The 23,290-nt window shown below is 43.3% G+C and overlaps 2 protein-coding genes across 2 annotated transcripts in view; one reads left to right on the forward strand and one right to left on the reverse strand.

The window, feature by feature from the left end:
• serpini1 (serpin peptidase inhibitor, clade I (neuroserpin), member 1) overlaps positions 1-10,213 on the reverse strand; it is a 41,572-nt gene extending 31,359 nt beyond the window's left edge. Inside the window, exon 1 of the mRNA XM_070882324.1 lies at positions 10,122-10,213. The gene's annotated coding sequence lies outside the window, so the exon portion shown is untranslated. The remainder of the gene's footprint in view (positions 1-10,121) is intronic.
• A 252-nt stretch (positions 10,214-10,465) lies between these two features.
• The window catches only part of LOC139266245 (programmed cell death protein 10-like), a 45,051-nt gene continuing 32,226 nt past the window's right edge, over positions 10,466-23,290 (forward strand). The window contains exon 1 of the mRNA XM_070884074.1: positions 10,466-10,570. The gene's annotated coding sequence lies outside the window, so the exon portion shown is untranslated. The remainder of the gene's footprint in view (positions 10,571-23,290) is intronic.

Genomic DNA, 23,290 nt, shown 5'->3' on the forward strand with positions numbered 1-23,290 from the left:
AGTTATAGTACGGATCAAGACATGCACTGGATTCTATGTTGCATCCACAAAGCCAAAGTCACAAACATGAAAGGTTGTACGCCAACAAAGACATTAGTGTTGTCGGCACTGATTAAGTGGAGATCAAGGTGGTCATTTATCAAAGCGATCCCTGGTATTGGTTTCAGTGCACTAACTCAGAATTAAACCTACATGTTCTGGGATACCTGCAACACAGTGGAAAAGTATTGCTGCATGTTCTAATCTACAGCATTTTTATTTTATATTTCAGAAATTGGTGTCTGAAGATCTGTAATAAAATGGTACAATGTAAAACCAGTGAATGGCAGCTTCCAGAACAGCATTAACAAGTAACAATTTAGTTACATGGGGCCCAAGTTTCCACATGATTTGTGCCTGATTTTTTAGGAGCAACTGGTGGAGAACGGACTATCTTAGAAATCACAATTCTCCACATTTTTTTTTCTGCAGTTCGAGTCAGGTAGAACAGTTCTACTTTGGAACAGAATTTTTTCTTCAAAAGGGGGCGTGTCCAGCCACTGACGCCCGATTTGAAAGTTTCCACAGTGAAAACATACTCCAAACTAAAAGTAGAATGGAGCAAGTGAAGATTTTTGTAGACCTGAAAAAACCTGTTCTACACATTAAAAAATCAGGCGCAGGTTACAAATTAGGCATCCAGAACGAGGTGGGGGGGGGGGGAAGGGAAGTCATTAAATTCTATAATAAATCCTTATTTATACTTATACAAATAAATCCAACCTGAATAAACATTTATAAGCAAAGAAAAGATTAAATAAACCATCTTCCTACCTGTGTGAAAGTACTTCAGGCAGGCCTTTCGGGACCGAAGGCTGAACGGGCCGGCCCGGGACTTCGGGCAGGGCCCGTCCCCAGCACCAGATTTACAGGTAGGTGGCGTTGGGTCGGGGAGGTTCGGTTCGGGGGGGAAAGAGAGAGAGGGGGGGAGGGGAGAGGTGGAGAGGAAGGGAGGGAGGGAGGGAGGGGGAGAGGGAGGGAGGGAGGGAGGGAGGGAGGGAGGGAGGGAGGGAGGGAGGGAGGGAGGGAGGGAGAGAGAGAGAGAGAGAGAGAGAGAGAGAGAGAGAGAGAGTGATAGCGCGGGAGTCGGGTTGGGTCCAGTCGGAGGCGCGGGGAGCGGGAACAGGAGCGCGAGTCGGGTCGAGTCCAGTCGGGGAGCGGGAACAGAAGCACGGGTCGGGTCCAGTCGGGGAGCGGGAACAGTAGCGCGGGTCGGGTCAGTCGGGGGTCGGGCGCGGGTGTCGGGTCTGGTCCGGAGGCGGCGGGGAGCGGGTGTCGGGTCTGGTCTGGAGGCGGGGAGCAGGTGTCGGGTCTGGTCCGGAGGCAGGGGGGGGGGGGGGGGGGGGGGAGGCGGGGAGCGAGTGTCGGGTCTGGTCGGGGGTGGGGGGGGGGGGGGGGAAGCAGGAGCCTTATTCACGCAGCCCCAGTGAGGCCATTCAGCCAGGGCTAGGGGCTGCGTGCTTCGGGCCCCTCCCACACAGGGGCCCGAAGCACGCAGCCCCTAGCCCTGGCGCTACTGCACTTGCGTGCCCACTGTAGCGCGCATGTGCAGAGGTCCCGGCACTGTTTTCAGCGCAGGGACATGGCTCCGCCCCCCCACAGCTCGTGCTGGCTGCGCCGAGGTCCAAAGGACCTGCAGGGAGGTGGAGAATACCGAGGATTTTTTTAGGCGCACTTTGTGGCGCGAAAAACGGGCGTCCAGGTCGGGACTGCGCCGTTCTAGGCGCGTGTGGAAACTTGGGCCCATGATAATAAAATTGGTCCATCTGCAAAACCTGTGCAAAATCAGCTTCCCTTGCACCTTTTATAAATACTTCTCCTCAGATCAGATATTTCATTTTGATGGCTGTTTATCATGATTGCGCCAAATGCTTGCATTAGCTCCCACTCCCACCCTGTGGCAAATCCATTCTTATGGAATAGTACACACAATCTGCAGCAGACTTAATATACTTTTCTAATGATTAAAAGCAAACTGCATAGCAAAGCCATGATTCCAGATACTTAAAGATATCATGTCAGTAATTGTGGAACTACACTTTTGCAAAGCACTTCAATGCAGCACCCTCAGATAATTACACAAAAGATCAGGATGCACCATGAATCTGATTGCTATGGAAAGCTGCTGTAGTCAATGAAGATCAGGAAAAAAAGCTATTATAGGTCTATAGCTTAAAGGCATTCGAGAGAGCCTGGAACCTGTTAAATGCTTTCTCGAGTCTAATTAAGGTCATTTGCATGGTAGATCGGGGAGGGACAGACAACTAAATCATCTCGAAGCAGACTTGCGTATTTACTCTTTTTGTGTTTACTTTGCAGGTTTGTTGGTATTTCAAATCTTACTGTTCTTTGAAAAACTAAATTTTACATATATTACTGTTGTGCAGTAGCTAATATTTTTATATTATTAGAGAAATAGCATTTTGGAGGTAATCATTAGTGGTTTGGGGGGGGGGGGGGAGGGAGGTAATTAATTCACAGCGAGGTGTAATAACAAGATCCGCAGAGCGAGAAACAAACATGCATCAAAACATAAATGATGCCACGACATTATCCTCTTGCATTTTAGAGGACATTTTTGACATTACACTTCGAATAGGCAAGGTTTTTGCTGGCAGCACAAAGTTGAAAATTGTATCTTCTTGCAGTGTTTACATTGCTGAGAGGATACAATTAAAACCAACACATCACCCAAATTCTATGTCAAAGTGTGATTGCTTAGATTAAATGCCATGGTTATACTAATTGGCCAAGAAAGGTGATGTTAGAGATCATTTGCTGACGAAGCTCAATCCACTTCAGCTGAAATGCAACCAGATTATGCACCTAAATATTGAGTTCTCTCCGACGTTAGAGATAGAGAGGATAAATTGGACAGCCCCTGAAAACTGGCACGGGGATTGCGATGCGCAATTAAGCCACGCCCGTTCAATGTGATGCAGGCAGCACGTCAATTTAAGTGATTAAAAAGGTAACAGTTTATCTACACAAGGCCAAAGACAATGATGATTGAAACATTTCATTCTCTATTCTGTACCCAAGATAAGTGAAGAATTTTTTTTTGTGATATTGGCATAAATATGCAAAATGTTAAATTATATTCAAATTGGCCAGATAGTCAAGGTCCTGGACCAAACAGTAACAGTGAAGAATTCATGGCATCAACACACGTATTTGATGGGTGCCAAAAGACAACAACCAATGTCATGTTTGTATGCTTGGGGTTACTAGCCACCAGGGGGCGTCACTGTCAGAGGTCATTGGGCTGTACGCACGTGTGTGCAGGCCAGGTATATAAAGCAAGCCACCATGTAATGTGGGCACTTTGGGCCTGAATAAAGTTGAGCCAGGTTTGCACCTGAGTGAGTTTACAGTATTCAGTCTTTCGAGTTATTACATACATAACACAGCAACATCAAATGGGTTCAGAAAAATCAGCAAACCTTTCGAACTTCATTGTGTTTTATGCCATCTGAACCACTTGATTAGATCACTGCCTTTGGATTACTGTATTGGGATTCACTCCCATTCAATATCCTATACAAAATAAATGCATTGCTGATCTGGTATTTTATCAGCAGTGCAATGTCAACTGAAATTGGATGAACGTCACTTTCAATTAATTCTACATTTACCTTCAATTGCTGAGAATGCATGTACTTAAAGCAAAAAGGGGCTGGACAGGAACACGAGAGTAGCAGCTTGTGCTGCCTGATTAACAACAGCAAGACTTGTTTTAAACAGATAAAACTGCAAATCTATGGCCTGGAGTTGTATTTATGCAGATATTACACTGAAATTTACTCCGGTTTCTGTGGTGATCTTGTAGGTGGGAATTTATGCCCAGATTTCTTGGAGTCCATTTGCTTATGCCAGAATGTAAAAGCTGGCCTAAAAAGGACAAATGCAGCGCCACCAATAGAAATAATAGCATGTAGGCTGCTGTCTCCTGCATTAGTGCATTACTCTGAGCCTCTTGCCTCTGCTCTTCCATTATTACACAGAAGTGGAGTATGGTCATTGGGAAGGCCAGACCAGCTGCTTAGTGCTTCTGAACATGGCAGGAGATGGGGGGTTGGGAGAGTGCAAAAATTCCAGATGCAGTAGACTGATAGCCCTTTGGTTAAGTCTCAGCAAGAAGAGAAATCAAAAAATAATGAATGAAATCATCATCAACCTTCAGAAATCTCAGTTATACCACTATCAGGTGACTTCATGCCATGCTGCCCCTGAATTTTAGATCTACACCAGTGCATTATTCAGGTAAATCTATTGTCAAATATTTCTCCAAAGCGACGCAAACAATTGACGAAATCCATGCATAGCAATAGCCCAGAATTTAATGCAGCCGGTGACTAAACAGTGCCTGCCGTTCATTAGACTTGCTCATGCCCATTTAGTTTCTACGATCTTTTGCACTGGAAATTGCTGTAGTTTAGAGATCCAAATGGCGCAACACCTTCTACAGGGCATCCGAGACCCGTGTGAACAGGGTAAGCAACTATGGGCTGGAAATTCGATGCAGTTGCGCTTCCCATTAGCGCCCCCTGGGGTGCAAATGCCTTACTACCCAGGCGTGACGTTGGCAATGACGCGGGAGTTTAGCGGCGACGCTACAGCTTTGCGCCCCAATCTCCTGCGCCTGGAGATTGTGATGTCATTGCCGCGTGCATCACCCCGGCCCCAAAATTCACTTTCGCCCCTTGCAGCATTGCTGGACGAAAGCAGAGATAGGTGCAGGAGATGCGGATTGGGTGACCTCATGCTACTGGGACGAAAATTAACAGCGAGGTGGCAGAGTGAAAAAACAAACTTACCTTCTTGTTGCCGCTCCTGATCTGGTTTCTACATGGGGTCCTGGCCACGATCGCTCAACACCCCTGCTCCATGGTGGTCCGGGTAGGCCCCTTTTTCTTCTGCAGAGTCGGCAGCATGGACCCTTCCCTTTAAGTGAGGTAAGAGCCCCTCGGACACGGCAACACTGCACAACCCAGAGTGCAGTGTTGCTGAGGCATCCGCCCCATTAGTGCCCCCGGAAGGAAGAGAAGCGCTTGATTTAGCACTCCACTTCCTTCCGGGGGTGCTAACCCAAATTTTTCACGCCTCCAAAATGAGGTGATACTGAATTTCTCCCCCTACATGTCTACTTGATCAATCATACTGAAGTATTGTTAAAGAACAGTGCAGTCTGAACTAGGAAGTATAAGCTAGAACAGTGAATGCAATGTTAAATCAGGTACAGAAAGCAAAATAAGGAGGGAAAGAAAGATGGGATTGAAAAAGGGACAGAAAAGCAAAGTCAGAAAAAAAGTCTCCAACAATTAAAATCTGAAGGAATGAGACTCCACAAAAATTAATTTTCAGTGCCAGAGAGGTTGCTTGGCGGTAATTAAGACATCACACCGTTAAAAAGATACCAAAATGGACAAACCCTAACTTTCTGTGGCGAGTTTAGTCCGCATCTACCATTCATGTGCAAGAACTTCACATCGTTTAATACATTGGGAAGCTAGATGGCAAGATGCCATTTTTGCACAGCTTATGGAGGAGCAACACATCTCGGACAGGAACTTCCAGATTTTTGTGTTTTTCTGCGCTCATCTGAGGTTGCTGTCTAATTTGTGCATAAATAATGGTGAGTGTTGTTAGCCTCACTGTTATTTTTAGTGTGAATTCTGGCCCAATATTTTAATGTAAAATGGATGTCAGTTACACACCAGTTTCCTCAGAAAACAACAGCTCAAAGTCACTCTTATGCTGTAGTTACTCCAAAAACTTTCCAAGAAATTCTGGGCCTATAAATCTCTGCCATAATTAGAAAGTCAGTTACACGTCTAAAATTCATCTCCTCAAACTGCCCTTCCTTGCTGACCTTTTCAATATGATGGAAAAGGGCATGGTGGTGGGATCTGATGTGATCACGAGTGTGTCGACATCTTTCCACAGGTAACTACAAAATTACCTTTATTGTACTCAACACAAAGCAAACATTTTAAACTTATTTTAGTCTACTGCAACCCAGGATAGAAGGTGTTTGTTACAGTTGTTACCCATTTGCCCTACTTCATCCACCCTCATCTCCATGGACTTCTTTGTCAAAAGGTCGAGGCCATCCGTTCTGCTGGTTCTGCTCTAGACCCCCACTTCCCTTTGCCCACCAAGCCAAACCTCCTTTCAGGAAACCCTCTGTCCGAGCCCCGAAACAATATTGTTTTCTAATATCTCATCTCCCTTCAAGTTCTTCCCAGAGTTCATCTTGGTTGAGACTCACTACCTTCTCCTGACTTTTTTCCCACTAGACTGCTGAGCAGCTACCTTCCTTTCCTGATCTCCATGCTAGCTGACAATGAAACCAGTGCCTCTTCTGACCAGTTATAAAAGAACGGCTAAACAATATTTAATCTGGAAATATTTGAAACAATTCAAGCAACTTCTTTCCCATATAATCTCTTAAGCAAACAGGCAAAACAAAAAGTAAAAATTCACGGTCTGAAAGGATATTACGATAAGCAGCCCAAAAACGAGTTATTTCATGAACAGTTCCATATGATGACAGTATTTAAAATAATACCGACAGAACTATTAGCTTTCAGAAATAATTGTACATCAACACAACAGAAAATAAACACAATCTTGTTGTACCTTATGCACTTAAGTGGAGACAGCTTACAAAAAGTGCAACTTTTAATGTACTCTCACCACCAATTCATTCCTCTTCCCCAGCCATTGTTTCTGGCTGAACCAGACTATTCACAATCATAGCATCTTATTTGGCCGAGTTGAGCTTCTGACTCCCTATACTCTTCATCACAAAGACCACCCACCTCCGCCCCCTACCTCAGCTCATTTGTCACTGAAACTTTCTTCCATCCCTTTATCACCTCCATTCATTCCTGGGTGGGCTTCCATCCTTCACCCTCCATAAACTTCAGCTCATCCATAACTCGGCTGCCAGTATCATTATCTGCACCATTCTCTTCCTCCAATCTCCTCCATCATTGACTCGCAGTGCCCCAATGCCTCAAACTTAAAATTCTCATCGTATTTAAGTCCCTTCATTGTTTTTCTCCTCCTCATCTCTGACCTTTTTAAGCCCTACATCCAATGCTCCCCACCAAGCTGCGCGGCCGCAATTAGGAGGTCACTCACCAGCTGTAATGCTGGAAAAGATTTTGCACATGTGCGGCCCCACAGCAAATTTAGAAGGACCATGCAACTAAAATAAAAAATGAGGGGGAACATTGCTTACAACTCCCCCTAAAACTCTCTCTTTCCTCTGACCCTGGCCTCTTGTGTCCTCCTTCCTTTGTCCCACCATTGGTAGCGGTGCCTTCATTCGTCTAGGCCCCACCTGTTGGGAGTTTCTTCCTTAAACCCCTGTGCCTCTCTAACTCACTCACTTCCTTCAAGACCTTCATTAAAACCCACATCTTTGACTAAGCTTTTAGTCACAACACAAAACTGCCCTATTCCAGCTCATTCTCTCTTAGGGATTCAAAACTCAAACTAATTACTTCCCTCAGTTTTCCCTTCCTCGTTTAATCCCCAAGATTTTAAAATCCAAGCACAGGGTCACTTCAACATTACGTTCTAATTCATCACATTTTTTGTCCTAGTCTTTTCAGCCTTGGTCAGTGCCTTTGACATTGCAGGGATTATTAAAAAACACAAGACAAGAACTCAAAGCACTAAAATTGTAGAACAAAATCTCCAGCAACTTAACAAATCTATTGTGATTAAATTATTTGAAATTGATGAAAATAAGGGCAGTTTAATATTACACCGATTTAATTTTTTATGAAAACTCATTACAAGTGCAAAAATTTATGACGCGGATATACATATCAGCTTACACTTTAATGATCACCGTAAAACAATCTTTAGATAAAGGTTTTCCTGCTAATTCAGACTCTCCACAATGGGTCATAAACATGGACTAGTTTTATTATCTAAAGTTTAGGTTATAGATACACAGATCTCGATAAGGAAACATGTAGATAACAATGTAGGCATATATCAGGTTAGCTTTGCTTCCAAATAACTCAATATGCCGAGAATAATGTAATCCTGCTTTCTAAAAAACCCTGATCAACTTTATAACAGAGCTCTAATACACATTTATGGTGCAAGCCTAATCTATCTTTAAATGTTTAAAATTAATTACATTACTTTAAGTGAAAATATTGACAGTAGCAGTTTCGGTAGTAGAATTACTGTAATGTGTGGCATATACATCTGGTATTAATGACACATTCTACAGCAGGTAACAACGGCACTGGTGTGAACGATGTTCCTGGCTAGTCAAATGGTACGAAAATCACAGATGGCATTTCTACAGCACTGTGGCCAACACTCGGGATTTTATGGTAATTATGTTCTTCTAGTTGACACAATGTTGCAGAATACCAGATGCACTTCTTATTTTCTAATGTCAAGCACGCAACCTTGTTGCGAGAAGGGTGGTATGAATCCAAGGCTAGGTGATGAAGCAGAAAAATGGAAGGATACAAATAAAACAAAATTGCTCGTGCTGCACAGGTGTACACAAGAGCTGCAGTAGCAGCAGCATTGTATGGTGATTGCTAAAAGAGATAATAACGTGATCTCAATCATACATTGAACAAATAGCATTACTTTTCAAATGTCTAAAGCATTTCATTTCAGGTAGTTAAACACAGTTTTATCAAGAATTTCAATATACTATTTTCAGGGCGAGATGAGGCACTAAAAACACAATTTTAACATGCAACATAGGTGCAATTACGAGTAAATGCATTCAGCACACACGAACATGTCACAGCGAAATTGCCGCCAATAGAACAGTTAAGACTATATTTATATGGATATATTTTTCTCCTTTTCCCTTCTAAACGCAATGGCTCTGTGGGTGAAAAAGACATTTGCAAACCAAAATTAAACCAGCAAATTACACTTCAATTCGTCAGCGGCGCACAAATGTTTCCTCACCCATTGAAGGTAATTGCAGGGCACACAAATGTAGAACGTACTGTAGTTGTTTAATTTTTAGTAGTACCAAAATTATCTAGAATATCAATTATATTTAACACGCTGATGGATACAATTACGAGTAAATGCATACAGCTCGCAAGAACATGCATCCACAGTTAAGTCACTGTACTCCTTGTGGGGAATTCTCCTACAACAACAAAAATCATAGGATGGCAAGACATCAAATAATTGCACAAAGTAAGTCAGTTCTCCGGGCACTTTATGTTACCGTACACCAAGAAATATTCAATATCTTGTAGGTGGGGACAAACAGAAAAACACCATTTTGCAGCTAAAGTAGATAAAAAGGTAGATATTTCGTGCACGTTATTCTGGTAATATTTTTAAAGATTTGAGATATCCTCACTTGATAATCAAGACATCAAGCAACGTTACCAGAAAAAAAAGGTTAACGGTGAAATATTGCAAAATATTTCTTTTTGACACCGACGCTTCCTTTTTTCAAATAAAATCAGAGTGACTGATGTCAACACGGGCGAGCGGACACGATTTTTCGCCTCGCTCGCTAATCTTTTCTACCGAATTAGCCAATAACTAATCGGAGTCATGTTTTTACTTCCGTCGAAAAAATGAATTAAGTGGATGAATAAAATGAAGCAAGTAACATTCAAATATCAACGCGCTGGCGCTGCATCAGCCTGTGGGAAAGTCAGATACACGATACTGCTACACGACTAGAGGATTGATGTGAATAAACCGAGCCGTCTCCACATAGACGCGCCCGTACACACATTTAATACAAAGGTTGACTCTTTCTCGACATCTACATGTTCCAAGTGCGTGCCGTTTACAACTTCTTGCTACAATTTCGTTGAGCTCCCACTCCTGGACTGGACAGATTTTCAGAGTCAGTGCTGAAATCAAAACAGCCTTGCTTTCTACGCTTAATAAATGGTGCAAAAAACCTCACTTGTGCAATTGTCTTTGGTTATGTCAAAGGCAGGGAATACAGGTCGCGCGGCTTTTCATACGCTATATTTTTGAAATTTCCAATTATTTTTCCAATTAGAACTCACGCGGCTGGATTAAACGAGGCAATAAATGAATTATACCTTGCAGCCTTTCTGTCCTTCCCAGTTGGTAGTAAAAGCTCCGTTATTAGAGCTGGGGGCAGACCACATCGATCTGCAGCCGCTGCACCGCCCGGCCATTGGCACGCGGCGAACATCGCAGCTTCTGATTCGTTGACTCCGACGTCAATCTTGTGGAATGTTGCAGACGCTGCGCGCGCGATGCTCACTGGGCGTTGTAGTTCATTCTCTGCCTCGCCCCTCATTGCCCGCCGCGGGCGCGGTTACAAGATGAACTACAAGTTCCACTGACCTCGGCGCGGCATCTCCGGCACTGGCAGGCTGCGGATGAGGTCTTTCCGGCCGAGCCGTTGCCGACGGTAAGCTTCCTTCTTTCGGCGGCGGGGCTGAGGCAATCGGCTGAAGCGCGGTGACCGAGTAACGAAGGGGGTCGAGGCTGGGTTTATTTTTTAAAGCCCGAATGCGTGTCGGTGAGTTTTTGTCAGCGGGTTGTTGTGCTGGTTCTGCGGCCTGCTCTGTGACGCCGGCCGCTTTCTTGGAAGGTGTCCGCCCAGCCCAGTTTGGGCCGCGGGCTGAGGGGCTCCTACACTCTGGGCTCCTTGCCTGTGAGGAGTTGCGAGCTCGAGTAGTGCAGCCGCCCGGAAGGATTAGTTTTCATATGAAGTCAGCCTCTGATAGCGGGGTTCAGGCTCTGAGGATTTTAAGAAGCTTTAAATAGAAAATCAACTTACGGAAGTATTTGTCTGAATTTGAGCTGCTTGGAATGTATATGAATAAAGCTGCTTGGAATGTATATGAACATCTCTGTTTTACCAACCGTTCGTGTCTGTAACCCACCGGTAGCTTCAAATGTACAGGGGTCGAAGCCTTAAATTCTGCCTTTTAAACTTGTCGCAAAACAAAACTGCAGGTGCTTGGAGTTTTGAGTTTGCAAGTATAGTAACTTGTCGCATTAAGAAGTAGGGTATGTCGTTGTAAAAGGACGTGAATAATTGGCCAATGAAACCTTGAAAACAAAATGCAACAGCGCCTTACTTCCATAATTTCATATGCATTCGTAGGTTTTTGTGACTCTTGAAAATGAATGTATAAGGTTGAAAAACATCCTCACACAAAGGTATAATCAAAACATGGACACCTAGATAAAGAGAGATATTGCAAACAGTGATTATGAACTGGGTCAACGGTGGGATTTAGGGAAGAGAGCGATGTGGAGGAGTTTAGGGGTGGAATTCCAGAGCGAGGGACTTCGGTGGCTGAAGGTACAACATCAATAGTGGGACAAATAGAGGGGTGCACACAAAGCTATAGGGATGATAAATTAACAACGTACATTTATATAGTGCCTTTAACATAGTAAAATGTCCTAGGGATGGGATTGTGGGGCTGGTGATTAGAGGGAGGGAAGGAGGGGTGAGGCCATGAAGAGATTTAAACATGAGTATTTTAAATGTGAAATAGTAAAGGACTGGGAGCATGGTTAGCGAGGACAGGAGTATTGGATGAGTGGGATGTGATGTGGGATAGGAATTGGGCAGCAAGGTCTAATGAACTCCAGCGCATGGAAGGTGGAGAATGGAAAGCTGGCCAGGATTGCATTGAAGTAGTCAAGTCAGGAGGTGGCAAAGCATAGATGAGTTTCAGTGGCAGATAGAGGTAGGAGTGGAGGCAGGTTGTGTGATGTAAGTGGTCTTTGTGATGGAGAGGATAAAGTGTTGGAAGCTCTGCTTGGGGTTGAATAGGATGCTGGTTCAGCCTGAGACAGTGGTTGGGAGGGGGAATGTAATTTGTGACTAGGGTTTGGAGTTTGTAGATTTAGTTGCATACAGTGTCCTGCCTATTGATGGCTGCTACTACATCTGTCAGTGTACAGCTCCCATGAATTTAAGGCTTCATTATTGCCTTGCAGTTGCTCAGGATATTCATTATTGCCCACACAAAATCAAAATGTGACTGACCATTGGAGTTTAATGGTTTGATTTCGTAGCCTTGAGACTGCAACAATATTCCTATACTTTGAACCTGAGTCTAAGAGGGCAATAATTAATGGTTTTACTTTGTAAGCAAGCTTAAATTTCTAGTTGGTGTAAATTTTATAAGACCTGTTGTGGCCTATTCTGTAGTAGGATCTGCTTCAGTTCCTTTTTTGACAAGTTGGGCAAGACAAGTGAGAGTTATTTCTTAATGACTCTACTGTTGATGATACTTTACATTTCTGTGATATTTGCTGGACAATAACTAAGCTGGTTTTCTGGGGTTGAGTTGTACATGACCTTAACTTTGATACATGGAACTAAAGAGATTTACTAAATGGTCAAATGTTTCTCAAGTGAACAAACTCTGTTCCCTAGCCACTGATTCCATCCCTCTTCCCTGGCCACTGTCTGAGACTGAACCAGACTGTTTATTTGACCTTGAGATGAGCTTCCAACCCCAAAACTGCCAATTCCACTTCTGTAACATCCCCTGTCTCTGCCCTGCCTCAGGTTATCTGCTACTGAAACCCTCATTTATACCTTTGTTATCTCCTAGATTTGACTCTTCCAATGCTCTTCTAGCTGGCCTCCCACATTTTAACTTCTGTAAGCTAAAGCTGATCCAAAACTCTGCTATACCTTAACTCTCTCCAAGTTCTGTTCACCCATCACCCCTGTGCTCATTGACCTACACTGGCTACTGATCTGGCAATACCTCTTCTATAATTCTCATCTTTGCTTCATCACCTCACCTCACCCCTCCCTATCTCCATAGCCTCCTCCAGCCCTACAACCCTCTGAGCTCTCTGTGTCCCTCCAATTCTGGCTTCTTGTGCACTCCAGATTTTCATCGCTCCATCAGTAGTGGTCATGCCTTCAGCTGCCTTGGCCCTAAGTTCTGGAATAATCTCCCTAAACCCCTCTGCCTCGCTACATCTCTCCTTTAAAACCTGTCCTAGCCCCTTATGTGGCTCGGTGTCAAATTTTGTTTGTTTCTGTGAAATGCTGTGGGACATTTTACTACATTAAAGTACTATATAAATACAAGTTGTTGTTATAAAACTGCCTCACTTATTAACTGATTAATTCTGCTGAGATTTTAAAATTGATGATGTCTAGGAATATTATTTTAGTAATCTGCATATTAAATTCCAATAATATAGTAATTGTACCATGGATTTATTCAGTAATGCTACAATTGCAGTTTTATTTAACAAGTAAATGAATGTAATTACAATGAAAATGCCTTTGCCTCATAAGATTTACTTCTGTTTCATACTTTTTGTTTGAATTGCCTTACCTATTTTTCCCCCATAAATTTATTTAAGTTTTGGTATAAACATAATACTTAACCAAGTTAGCTCTGAAAGTAAAGGAACCAAGTTTGCTTTCAGGTTGATTTTAAAATGAGTTTTTTTTAGGACTCACTTTTGCAAGAAATTTTAGGTTCATTGGTTTATTGCTCAATACCTATTCAATGGATTTCATCACATGGCCAATAAAGTAAAATGTTCCACATTTAACTTTGTATATAGAATTACACCTTAATGGAAGAATGGGATAACACATTATTTCTGTGCTAAATATATTCTCAGCAATGTGGCCACATGTTGCAGTCTGCTCTATCTTTGGCTGAAGCGTTCATGTGAATTTAATTCTTCATTCCTTGTTGAGGGCATTTTCAAGATAAAGGTTACTATTCTGGATAGAGGCAGCCCATGTGACCTGGTAAAGCATATTGTCAATCCCTCTGATTTAATGTTTGTTGCAGGTTGATTTTTATTTAAACATTACTTGTCTTTATAAGTTAATTATTGGTGAACTGAAATGTCAAACCTACCCCATGTATTGGAAGACCATGCCAGGTGTTTCATGCTGCATTCTGTGGTTCCTAATCACATCGGCCTGGAGTTTGCAGTCAGCAGCAAACGAAAGGTACTGCTATTCATTACGCTTACACTTAGCCACAGAATTTCTGTGGACCGTTATGCTGTGATTTGCGGTTATCAAAGTCAAAATAGCGCAGCCCTGTACAGGGGATCTATGTGAGCAGAGCAAGCGAGTTTGTCTCTTCAGCTGATCAGATTGAAGAATCTTTACTGAGGCACGCAGAGCCCAAACCAGGAAGTGTAAGTTAGAATATTTAATTCAATTTAAAATCATGAACAGAAAGTGAAGTAGAGAGGGAAAGAAAGATGGGATTGAGAGATATGAGACGGAAAGAAAAAGTAAAAATTCATTTTTACATTTTTAAAAATCTCCAACAATTATCAAAATTTGATGGAATGAGGCTCCATACTTGTAAAAGTTAATTTTCAGTGCCAGAGCTGTTACTTGGCAGTAATTTTAAGCCTTATCACACTTTTTAAAATTCACTTACATTTAAATGGACAAGCCCTAACTTTTTCCTGACTTGTTTAGTAGGTATCTAGTGGGTAAGTAACACAACTTCACACCCTTCGTCTATTTGAATGCCGCGTCTCTCAGCGAAGTACCGTTCTAGTGAAGCTTGTGGAGGAGCGGGGCAAATTGGGCAGCAACTTCTTTATTTCTGCATTTAACTGCGCATGTGTGGACACCGGAAGTTGCTGTCCGATTTACACCTTGGTAATGGGAGCACTGATTGACTCCCGATTATTGTACTGCAAAATCTGGGCCAATATTTCATTTCCGTTTGTGTTGGCAAAATCTAATTGTGGTGCTACATCTTTTTAAAAAGCTTGCTATATGTTCTGCATTCTTCGAACCACATTAGCGTTTGAGTTATGACACTCTGTCCTTGGCCTTCGGTTATGCAGTTCAAAGAAAACTCCTATATAAATAAATGTAGCAAACCTTTTATGTGGAAGTGCTTGGACACTATAGACTTGATTAAATTTTACACCTTGATAAGAATGTCCATACATGCTGACATCTGATTCTATAGAGAATGTAAAGTTTACCTGCCTTCTGTCCATCGTTGAAGGAAAGAGGGCATAAATAATTGCCAACATTTTGGGCCCAGGTTTCCACACGATACAAAACGGGCGCCCCTCCGAGCTGGGCGCCTATTTTCCGCGCCTAAAACGTTCTGCAGCTCCTTATCTGCCTGGCGCGGCGCCCAGGGGGGCGGAGCCTACACTTGCGCCGATTTTGTAAGTGGGAGGGGGCGGGTACTATTTAAATTAGTTTTTTTTCCTGCCGGCAACGCTGCGCGAATGCATTGGAGCGTTCGCGCACACGCAGTGTGAAAAAAACATTGGCACTCGGCCATTTTTGTAGTTCTTTGTAGCTGTTTAATTTTTGAAATTTTTTTTTTAATAAAAGCACATTGCCATCAGCACATGCAGCCTTCTCACTGTCTCCCCCCCCGCCCCCCAGCGGGAAGAACGGGTGCCGCCTCCCCCCCTCCCCCAAGCGGGAAGAACGGGTGCCTCCTCCCCCCCCCCCCCCATGGGAAAAATGGGTGCCTCCTCCCCACCCCCACCCCCGTGGGAAGACCCCCCCCACCGCGCGGGAAAGAACGGGCGCCTCCTACACCCCACGGGAAGAACGGGCGGCGCCTCTTTCTCCCCCCCCCCCCCCCCCCCCCCCCCGGGGAAAGAACGGGCGCCTCTCCCACCCTGCGGGAAAGAACGGGCGCCTAAGGCTGGCTGCAGCATTCTCCGTGCCTGAAGCACTTTCACACAGGTAGGAAGATGGTTTATTTAATCTTAATCTTTTCTTTGCTTATAAATGTTTATTCAGGTTGGATTTATTTGTAGAAATATAAATAAGGATTTATTGTAGAATTTAATGACTTCCCTTCTCCCTCCCCCCCCCTCCCACCTCGTTCTGGACGCCTAATTTGTAACCTGCGCCTGATTTTTTTAATGTGTAGAACAGGTTTTTTCAGTTCTACAAAAATCTTCACTTGCTCCATTCTAACTTAGTTTGGAGTACGTTTTCACTGTGGAAACTTTGAAATCAGGCGTCAGTGGCCGGACACGCCCCCTTTTTGAAGAAAAAAATTCTGTTCCAAAGTAGAACTGTTCTACCTGACTAGAACTGCAGAAAAAAAAATGTGGAGAATTGCGATTTCTAAGATAGTCCGTTCTCCACCAGTTGCTCCTAAAAATCAGGCGCAAATCATGTGGAAACTTGGGCCCATACATTGGTAGTTAGCTCACTAAAACAAATATTAAGGTACACTTTTCTCATTGTTGAATGAAATAATGACTCTGTTAAAGTGCCTAAAACATTGTGCCATTTGAAGAATTGACTCACTTATAAGCAAATTCATTCTTGTCCAGCAGCTTCAAAGTAGGTCCTGCAAGAAATGGTTTTTTGGGTTTCTCTTGCCCTTGGCCATCAACTTTGCTGTCGCAACTTTTTTCTCTCTCTCCCGTACTGCTCTGGCCTTTCTTGTTTTTCGCAAGCTGGAAACATGCAATCCTGCACATGCTTCCTCCTTTTAAAATCCTCAAAAGAATAAAAATTCTTACAGAATAAAATTTCTTACCTTTGAAAGTCTTTCCTTCCCCAGGCTGGGGTCACTTACTTTTTGATAAGCATCTACTCTTTCCAACTGTAGTTGTAAGCTGCACTTCAGGCCATGGCCCCTCACTTAGGTATTAACAGTCAGAAAATTCAAGTGAATAATGCCATTTCATACAAATGAAATAATTTTAGAAGTTTGCAGTCAATGGCTAAAGCTGTATAAATCTTGATCAGCTGTTGTATTCTCTTTGCAAATTGTGGAATGTTGGATGTTGACAGCAAACTTCAAGTCCATACTTTTCAAAAGTAATTATCATTTATTTTTGTCTTGCATATTTTAGGCATTGTATGTGCAAGATTGACATTTCAGACATGAATATCAAAATGCAATGCTCTACTAGATGGTCACCCTCCTGTGGCATTCCTTACAGGGAGTCAAGATCAAGTACAGCATTTAGAATAAGGGTTAGACGGCAGAGGGATAATGGCATCCTAACTGGATAGAGATAGAGAACTGAACCTTCCCCTCTTGCATGCGCATGCCACACCCCCACCCACATCCCCCTGAAAAAAATTCAGAAAGCATTTTGAGCAATTTATCGAATCTGATGACCAGATTGCAGACTCATCGTCATATATTCTAACGATGGAAATAACTTTATTTGACGTCATAAATTGGCCCAGAAATTGTGGGCGGATGCCTCGCGACCAAATTTTTTTTTACGAAAGCACCTGGTGATACCGGAGTAATGTAGACTTGCACTCTGGGGCCTCCATTCACAGTCCAGCGTAGGGACCCACATATTCCAAGAGTGTATGTGGGCCGGATCAACCAATGAAAATGGCATTTGTACGGACACCACCATTTCTGTGAATGGGGATACCCTCCAAAAAACAGGCATTTTAAATAAATAAGAATTGTTTTAGTGGGGTAAAAATAAACTTATCTTAATGGACAGGGTTTTTAATATAAAAATTTTATTTTTCTATCTTTTAAAACTCTTACACTGGTAAAAGCAGGCCGCAGGCAAATAGCCCAAATCTCTGCCCACGAAGGCCCTTCTCCGGGGATGCGTTGGAATTGTCAAAAGACTTTTTGACAGTTGGCAAGTGCCAGTTTTCAGCTCATGCGCATTGCGCGCCAAGAACTGACACCTGCGGGGCCTCTACGGGCACGTGCGCACATCGTACGTGCCCGCAGAGACTGCAATTTTTGGCCCAATATATAATGGGCTGGATTTTGTTGTAGAAATAATGGTCAGGCTAGCAGTGCTCACCGTTATTGAAGTGCAAGTCAGACCGCAATTTCTGATGACCGCACGTGCAGTTAAACACAGAAATCCAGAGTTTCTGAGATGTGCTGCTCCTCCACAATCTGCGCTGTACTGGTATCTTACTGAGCGACTCGGCATTGAAATACGTAGAACGGTGTGAAGCTGCTGTACTTGTGTGATATAAAAACCCGCTAAACTCGTTCGAAAAAGTGTAAGTACAGCTGAACCCTTTTAATGGCGTAATAAGTCTTAATTACTGCCAAACAACCTCTCTGGCACTGAAAAGTACATTTTGCAGTGTGGAGTCTCATTCCTTCAGATTTTAATTATTGTTGATTTAAAACTTTTTAATTTGTTCTTTCTGTCTCTTATCTATCTTTTTGATCCCATTATTCTTTCCCCCTCTCTATTACGTTTTTGTACTTGACTTAACATTGTGCTAACTATTCTAACCGACACTTCCTGATTCACACGCTGTGCTGCTCGTTAACAACTCTTCAATTAGAACATAACATCAGAAATAGGAGCAGGAATAGGCCACTTGGCCCCTCGAGCCTGCTCCGCCATTTAATAAGATCATGGCTGATCTGATCATGGACTCAGCTCCACTTCCCTGCCCGCTCCCCATAACCCTTTATTCCCTTATTGCTCAAAAATCTGTCTATCTCTGCCTTAAATATATTCAATGACCCAGCCTCCATAGCTCTCGGGCAGAGAATTCCATAGAAACATAGAAAATAGGTGCAGGAGTAGGCCATTCGGCCCTTCGAGCCTGCATCACCATTCAATGAGTTCATGGCTGAATATGCAACTTCAGTACCCCATTCCTGCTTTCTCGCCATACCCCTTGATCCCCCTACTAGTAAGGACTACATCTAACTCCTTTTTGAGGACATTTAGTGAATTGGCCTCAGCAACTTTCTGTGGTAGAGAATTCCACAGGTTCACCACTCTCTGGGTGAAGAAGTTTCTCCTCATCTTGGTCCTAAATGGCTTACCCCTTATCCTTAGACTGTGACCCCTGGTTCTGGACTTCCTCAACATTGGAAACATTCTTCCTGCATCTAATCTGTCTAAACCTGTCAGAATTTTAAACTATTCTATGAGATCCCCTCTCATTCTTCTGGACTCCAGTGAATACAAGCCCAGTTGATCCAGTCTTTCTTGATATGTCAGTCACGCCATCCTGGGAATCAGTCTGGTGAACCTTCACTGCATTCCCTCAATAGCAAGAATGTCCTTCCTCAAGTTAGGAGACCAAAACTGTACACAATACTCCAGGTGTGGCCTCACCAAGGCCCTGTACAACTGTAGTAACACCTCCCTGCCCCTATACTCAAATCCCCTTGCTATGAAGGCCAACATGCCATTTGCCGACTGAACCGCCTGCTGTACCTGCATGCCAACCTTCAATGAATGATGTACCATGACACTCTGGTCTCGTTGCACCTCCCCTTTTCCTAATCTGTCACCATTCAGATAATAGTCTGTCTCTCTGTTTTTACAACCAAAGTGGACAACCTCACATTTATCCACATTATACTTCATCTGCCATGCATTTACCTACTCACCTAACCTATCCAAGTCACTGCAGCCTCATAGCATCCTCCTCGCAGTGCACACTGCCACCCAACTTAGTGTCATCCGCAAATTTGGAGATACTACATTTAATCCCCTCGTCCAAATCATTAATGTACAGTGTAAACAGCTGGGGCCCCAGCACAGAACCTTGCGGTACCCCACTAGTCACTGCCTACCATTCTGAAAAGTGCCCATTTACTCCTACTCTTTGCTTCCTGTCTGCCAACCAGTTCTCAGTCCACGTCAGCACACTATCCCCAATCCCATGTGCTTTAACTTTGCACATTAATCTCTTGTGTGGGACCTTGTTTGAAAGCCTTCTGAAAGCCCAAATACACCACATCAACTGGTTCTCCCTTGTCCACTCTACTGGAAACATCCTCAAAAAATTCCAGAAGATTTGTCGAGCATCATTTCCCTTTCACAAATCCATGCTGACTTGGACCTATCATTTCACCTCTTTCCAAATGCACTGCTATGACATCCTTAATAATTGATTCCATCATTTTACCCACTACCGATGGCAGGCTGACCGGTCTATAATTCCCTGTTTTCTCTCTTCCCTCCTTTTTTAAAAAGTGGGTTTGCATTGGCTACCCTCCACTCCATAGGAACTGATCGAGTCTATGGAATGTTGGAAAATGACTGTCAATGCATCTGCTATTTCCAAGGCCACCTCCTTAAGTACTCTGGGATGCAGACCATCAGACCCTGGGGATTTATCGGCCTTCAATCCCATCAATTTCCTCAACACAATTTCCTGACTAATAAGGATTTCCCTCAGTTCCTCCTTCTTACTAGACCCTCTGACCCCTTTTATATCCGGAAGGTTGTTTGTGTCCTCCTTAATGGATACCGAACCAAAGTACTTGTTCAATTGGTCCGCCATTTCTTTGTTCCCAGTTATGACTTCCCCTGATTCTGACTGCAGGGGACCTAAGTTTGTTTTTACTAACCTTTTTCTCTTTACATATCTATAGAAGCTTTTGCAGTCCATTTTAATGTTCCCTGCAAGCTTCCTCTCGTACTCTATTTTTCCTGCCCTAATCTAACGCTTTGTCCTCCTCTGCTGAGTTCTAAATTTCTCCCAGTCCTCTGGTTCGCTGCTATTTCTGGCCAATTTGTATGCCACTTCCTTGGCTTTAATATTATAATTTCCCTTGATAGCCACAGTTGAGCCACCTTCCCTTTTTTATTTTTATGCCAGACAGGGATGTACAATTGTTGTAGTTCATCCATGCGGTCTCTAAATGTCTGCCATTGCCCATCCACTGTCAACCCCTTAAGTATTATTCGCCAATCTATCCTAGCCAATTCACGCCTCATACCTTCAAAGTTACCCTTCTTTAAGTTCTGGACCATGGTCTCTGAATTAACTGTTTCCTTCTCCATCCTAATGTAGAATTCCACCATATTATGGTCATTCTTCCCCAAGGGGCCTCACACAACGAGATTGTTAATTAATCCTCTCTCATTACACAACACCCAGTCTAAGATGGCCATCCGCCCCCTAGTTGGTTCCTCGACATATTGGTCTGGAAAACCATCCCTTATGCACTCCAGGAAATCCTCCTCCACTGTATTGTTTCCAGTGTGGTTAGCCCAATCTATATGCATATTAAAGTCACCCATGATAACTGCTGTACCTTTATTGCATGCACCCCTAATTTCCTGTTTGCCCTCCCCAACATCACTACTACTGTTTGGAGGTCTGTACACAACTCCCACTAGCGTTTTCAACCCTTTGGAATCCCGTAGCTGCACCCATACCGATTCCACGTCATCCAAGCTAATGTCCTTCCTTACAATTGCATTAATTTCCTCTTTAACCAGCAACGCCACCCCGCCTCCTTTTCCTTTCTGTCTATCTTTCCTAAACCTTTCTGTCTATCTTTCCTAATTTACAACCCTGAGAAGAAATTCCTCCTTATCTCAGTTTTAAATGGGCGACCCCTTATTCTAAGACTATGTCCCCTAGTTTTAGTTTCCCCTATGAGTGGAAATATTCTCTTTGCATCCACCTTGTCGAGCCCCCTCATTATCTTGTATGTTTCGATAAGATCACCTCTCATTCCAATTGGATTGGTTAAAGAGCTAACGTGATTAAGTTTATCCATTCAAATGTCTTTATATAGTTGCTTGCTCTGTTCACACAGGTCCCATAGAAGACGCTGCGCCAAAATGGCTCTCTAATTTACAGTAAGTTTCAGTGCAAAATCCCATAGAACGTCTGTGTAAATGTAATATTCGCTGCTGAGAGAAAAATCTGGCCCAATAGATACAGCTCGCTGGCAGTATTCAACTGAGTGGATCTAGTTCAACTGCTTAATTGTGTTTGCAGGGTCCGAAGATGTAATTGAATCAAGTTGTATAAATATTTTGCCATTCCCATGTCTAGATTTTTCTTAAAGAAATTGCTTTCATGGCCAAGAAATCCTGCTCCTCTGCTTCCCGCGGGCGCTCGACAGAAAATGGTTAAAAAGATGCACACCTATCTTTTCCTGCTGCGCTCACCAGAGATTCCAATCCCGAGGCCTCCACTCCCTGCGCAACGGAATGCGTGCACGTCTGGACGTCCATATGCTGGAGCTGGAGTCACGTGGCACTGGGCAGCCAATCCGGGAAAGTATTTTTTCACAATAATGGGAACTCCGCAAGTAGGAGTCCCTGGCCAAAGATCGCCTTAAGTGGAGGAAGTACATCTGGGAGGGCGCTGAGCACCTCGAGTCTCATAGCTGAGAGCATACAGAAATCAAGCACAGGCAGTGGAAAGAGCGTGCGGCAAACCTGTCCCAACCACTCTTTCCCTCAATGGCTGTCTGTCCCATATGTGACTTGGACTGTGGCTCTCATATTGGACTGTTCAGCCACATAAGGACTCATTTTAAGAGTGGAAGCAAGTTTCGATTCTGAGGGACTGCCTATGATGATGATGATGATTGTTGGCCAGCATAGCGGGAGAACTCTCATTCTGCTCTTCGAATGCTGCCGTAGGATCTTTTACGTTTGCCTGAAGAGGCAGACAGAACCTTGGTTTCAAGTTTCATCCAGAGGATGTCATCTCTGGCATTACTCCCTCAGTACTGCACTGAAGTGTCAGCTTAAATTGGCGTGAGACTTGATCCCATAACTTTCTGACTAAGGTGAATGCGACTGTTGAGCCAAACTGACTGCAATCAAAATGGTGTGCTTTTTTAAGGATCAAACGGCACTGATATTAGGAGTATCTCAGCATCTATTCATACAAGAGAAAGAAGGGTTTATTTAAACTATGATTTAAATAGGAGTTTGTTGAGTAAGATGTGGCTCTTGAGAAATTAAGAGCCAATACATTTTAAAGCTGAGCCTATAAATGAGTATTGGAATGTTTTTAACATGAGCTATTATGATCTGTTTTTAAAAAAAAATACAATCTTTGTTTGCGGGGGTGCAATTTTATTTAACCATACATAAAAATTAAAAAGGTTTTATTTTGTCCTTCACGAATAACCTTACTATATTTGATTTTCTAATCTTCATAGCTAGGGGATTTGAGTATAGGAGCATTCATAGCTAGGGGATTTGAGTGTAGGAGCAGGGAGGTCTTACTCCAGTTGTACAGGGCCTTAGTGAGGCCTCACCTGGAATATTGTGTTCAGTTTTGGTCTCCTAATCTGAGGAAGAACGTTCTTGCTATTGAGGAAGTGCAGTGAAGGTTCACCAGACTGATTCCAGGGATGGCTGGACTGTCATATGAGGAGAGACTGGATCAACTGGGCCTTTATACACTGGAGTTTAGAAGGATGAGTGGGGATCTCATAGAAAAGTATAAGATTCTGACGGGACTGGACAGGTTCGATGTGGAAAGAATGTTCCCGATGTTGGGGAAGTCCAGAACCGGGGGACATAGGATAAGGGGTAG

This window comes from Pristiophorus japonicus, chromosome 6 (assembly GCF_044704955.1).
Source record: "Pristiophorus japonicus isolate sPriJap1 chromosome 6, sPriJap1.hap1, whole genome shotgun sequence".
Taxonomy (NCBI): Eukaryota; Metazoa; Chordata; class Chondrichthyes; family Pristiophoridae; genus Pristiophorus; species Pristiophorus japonicus.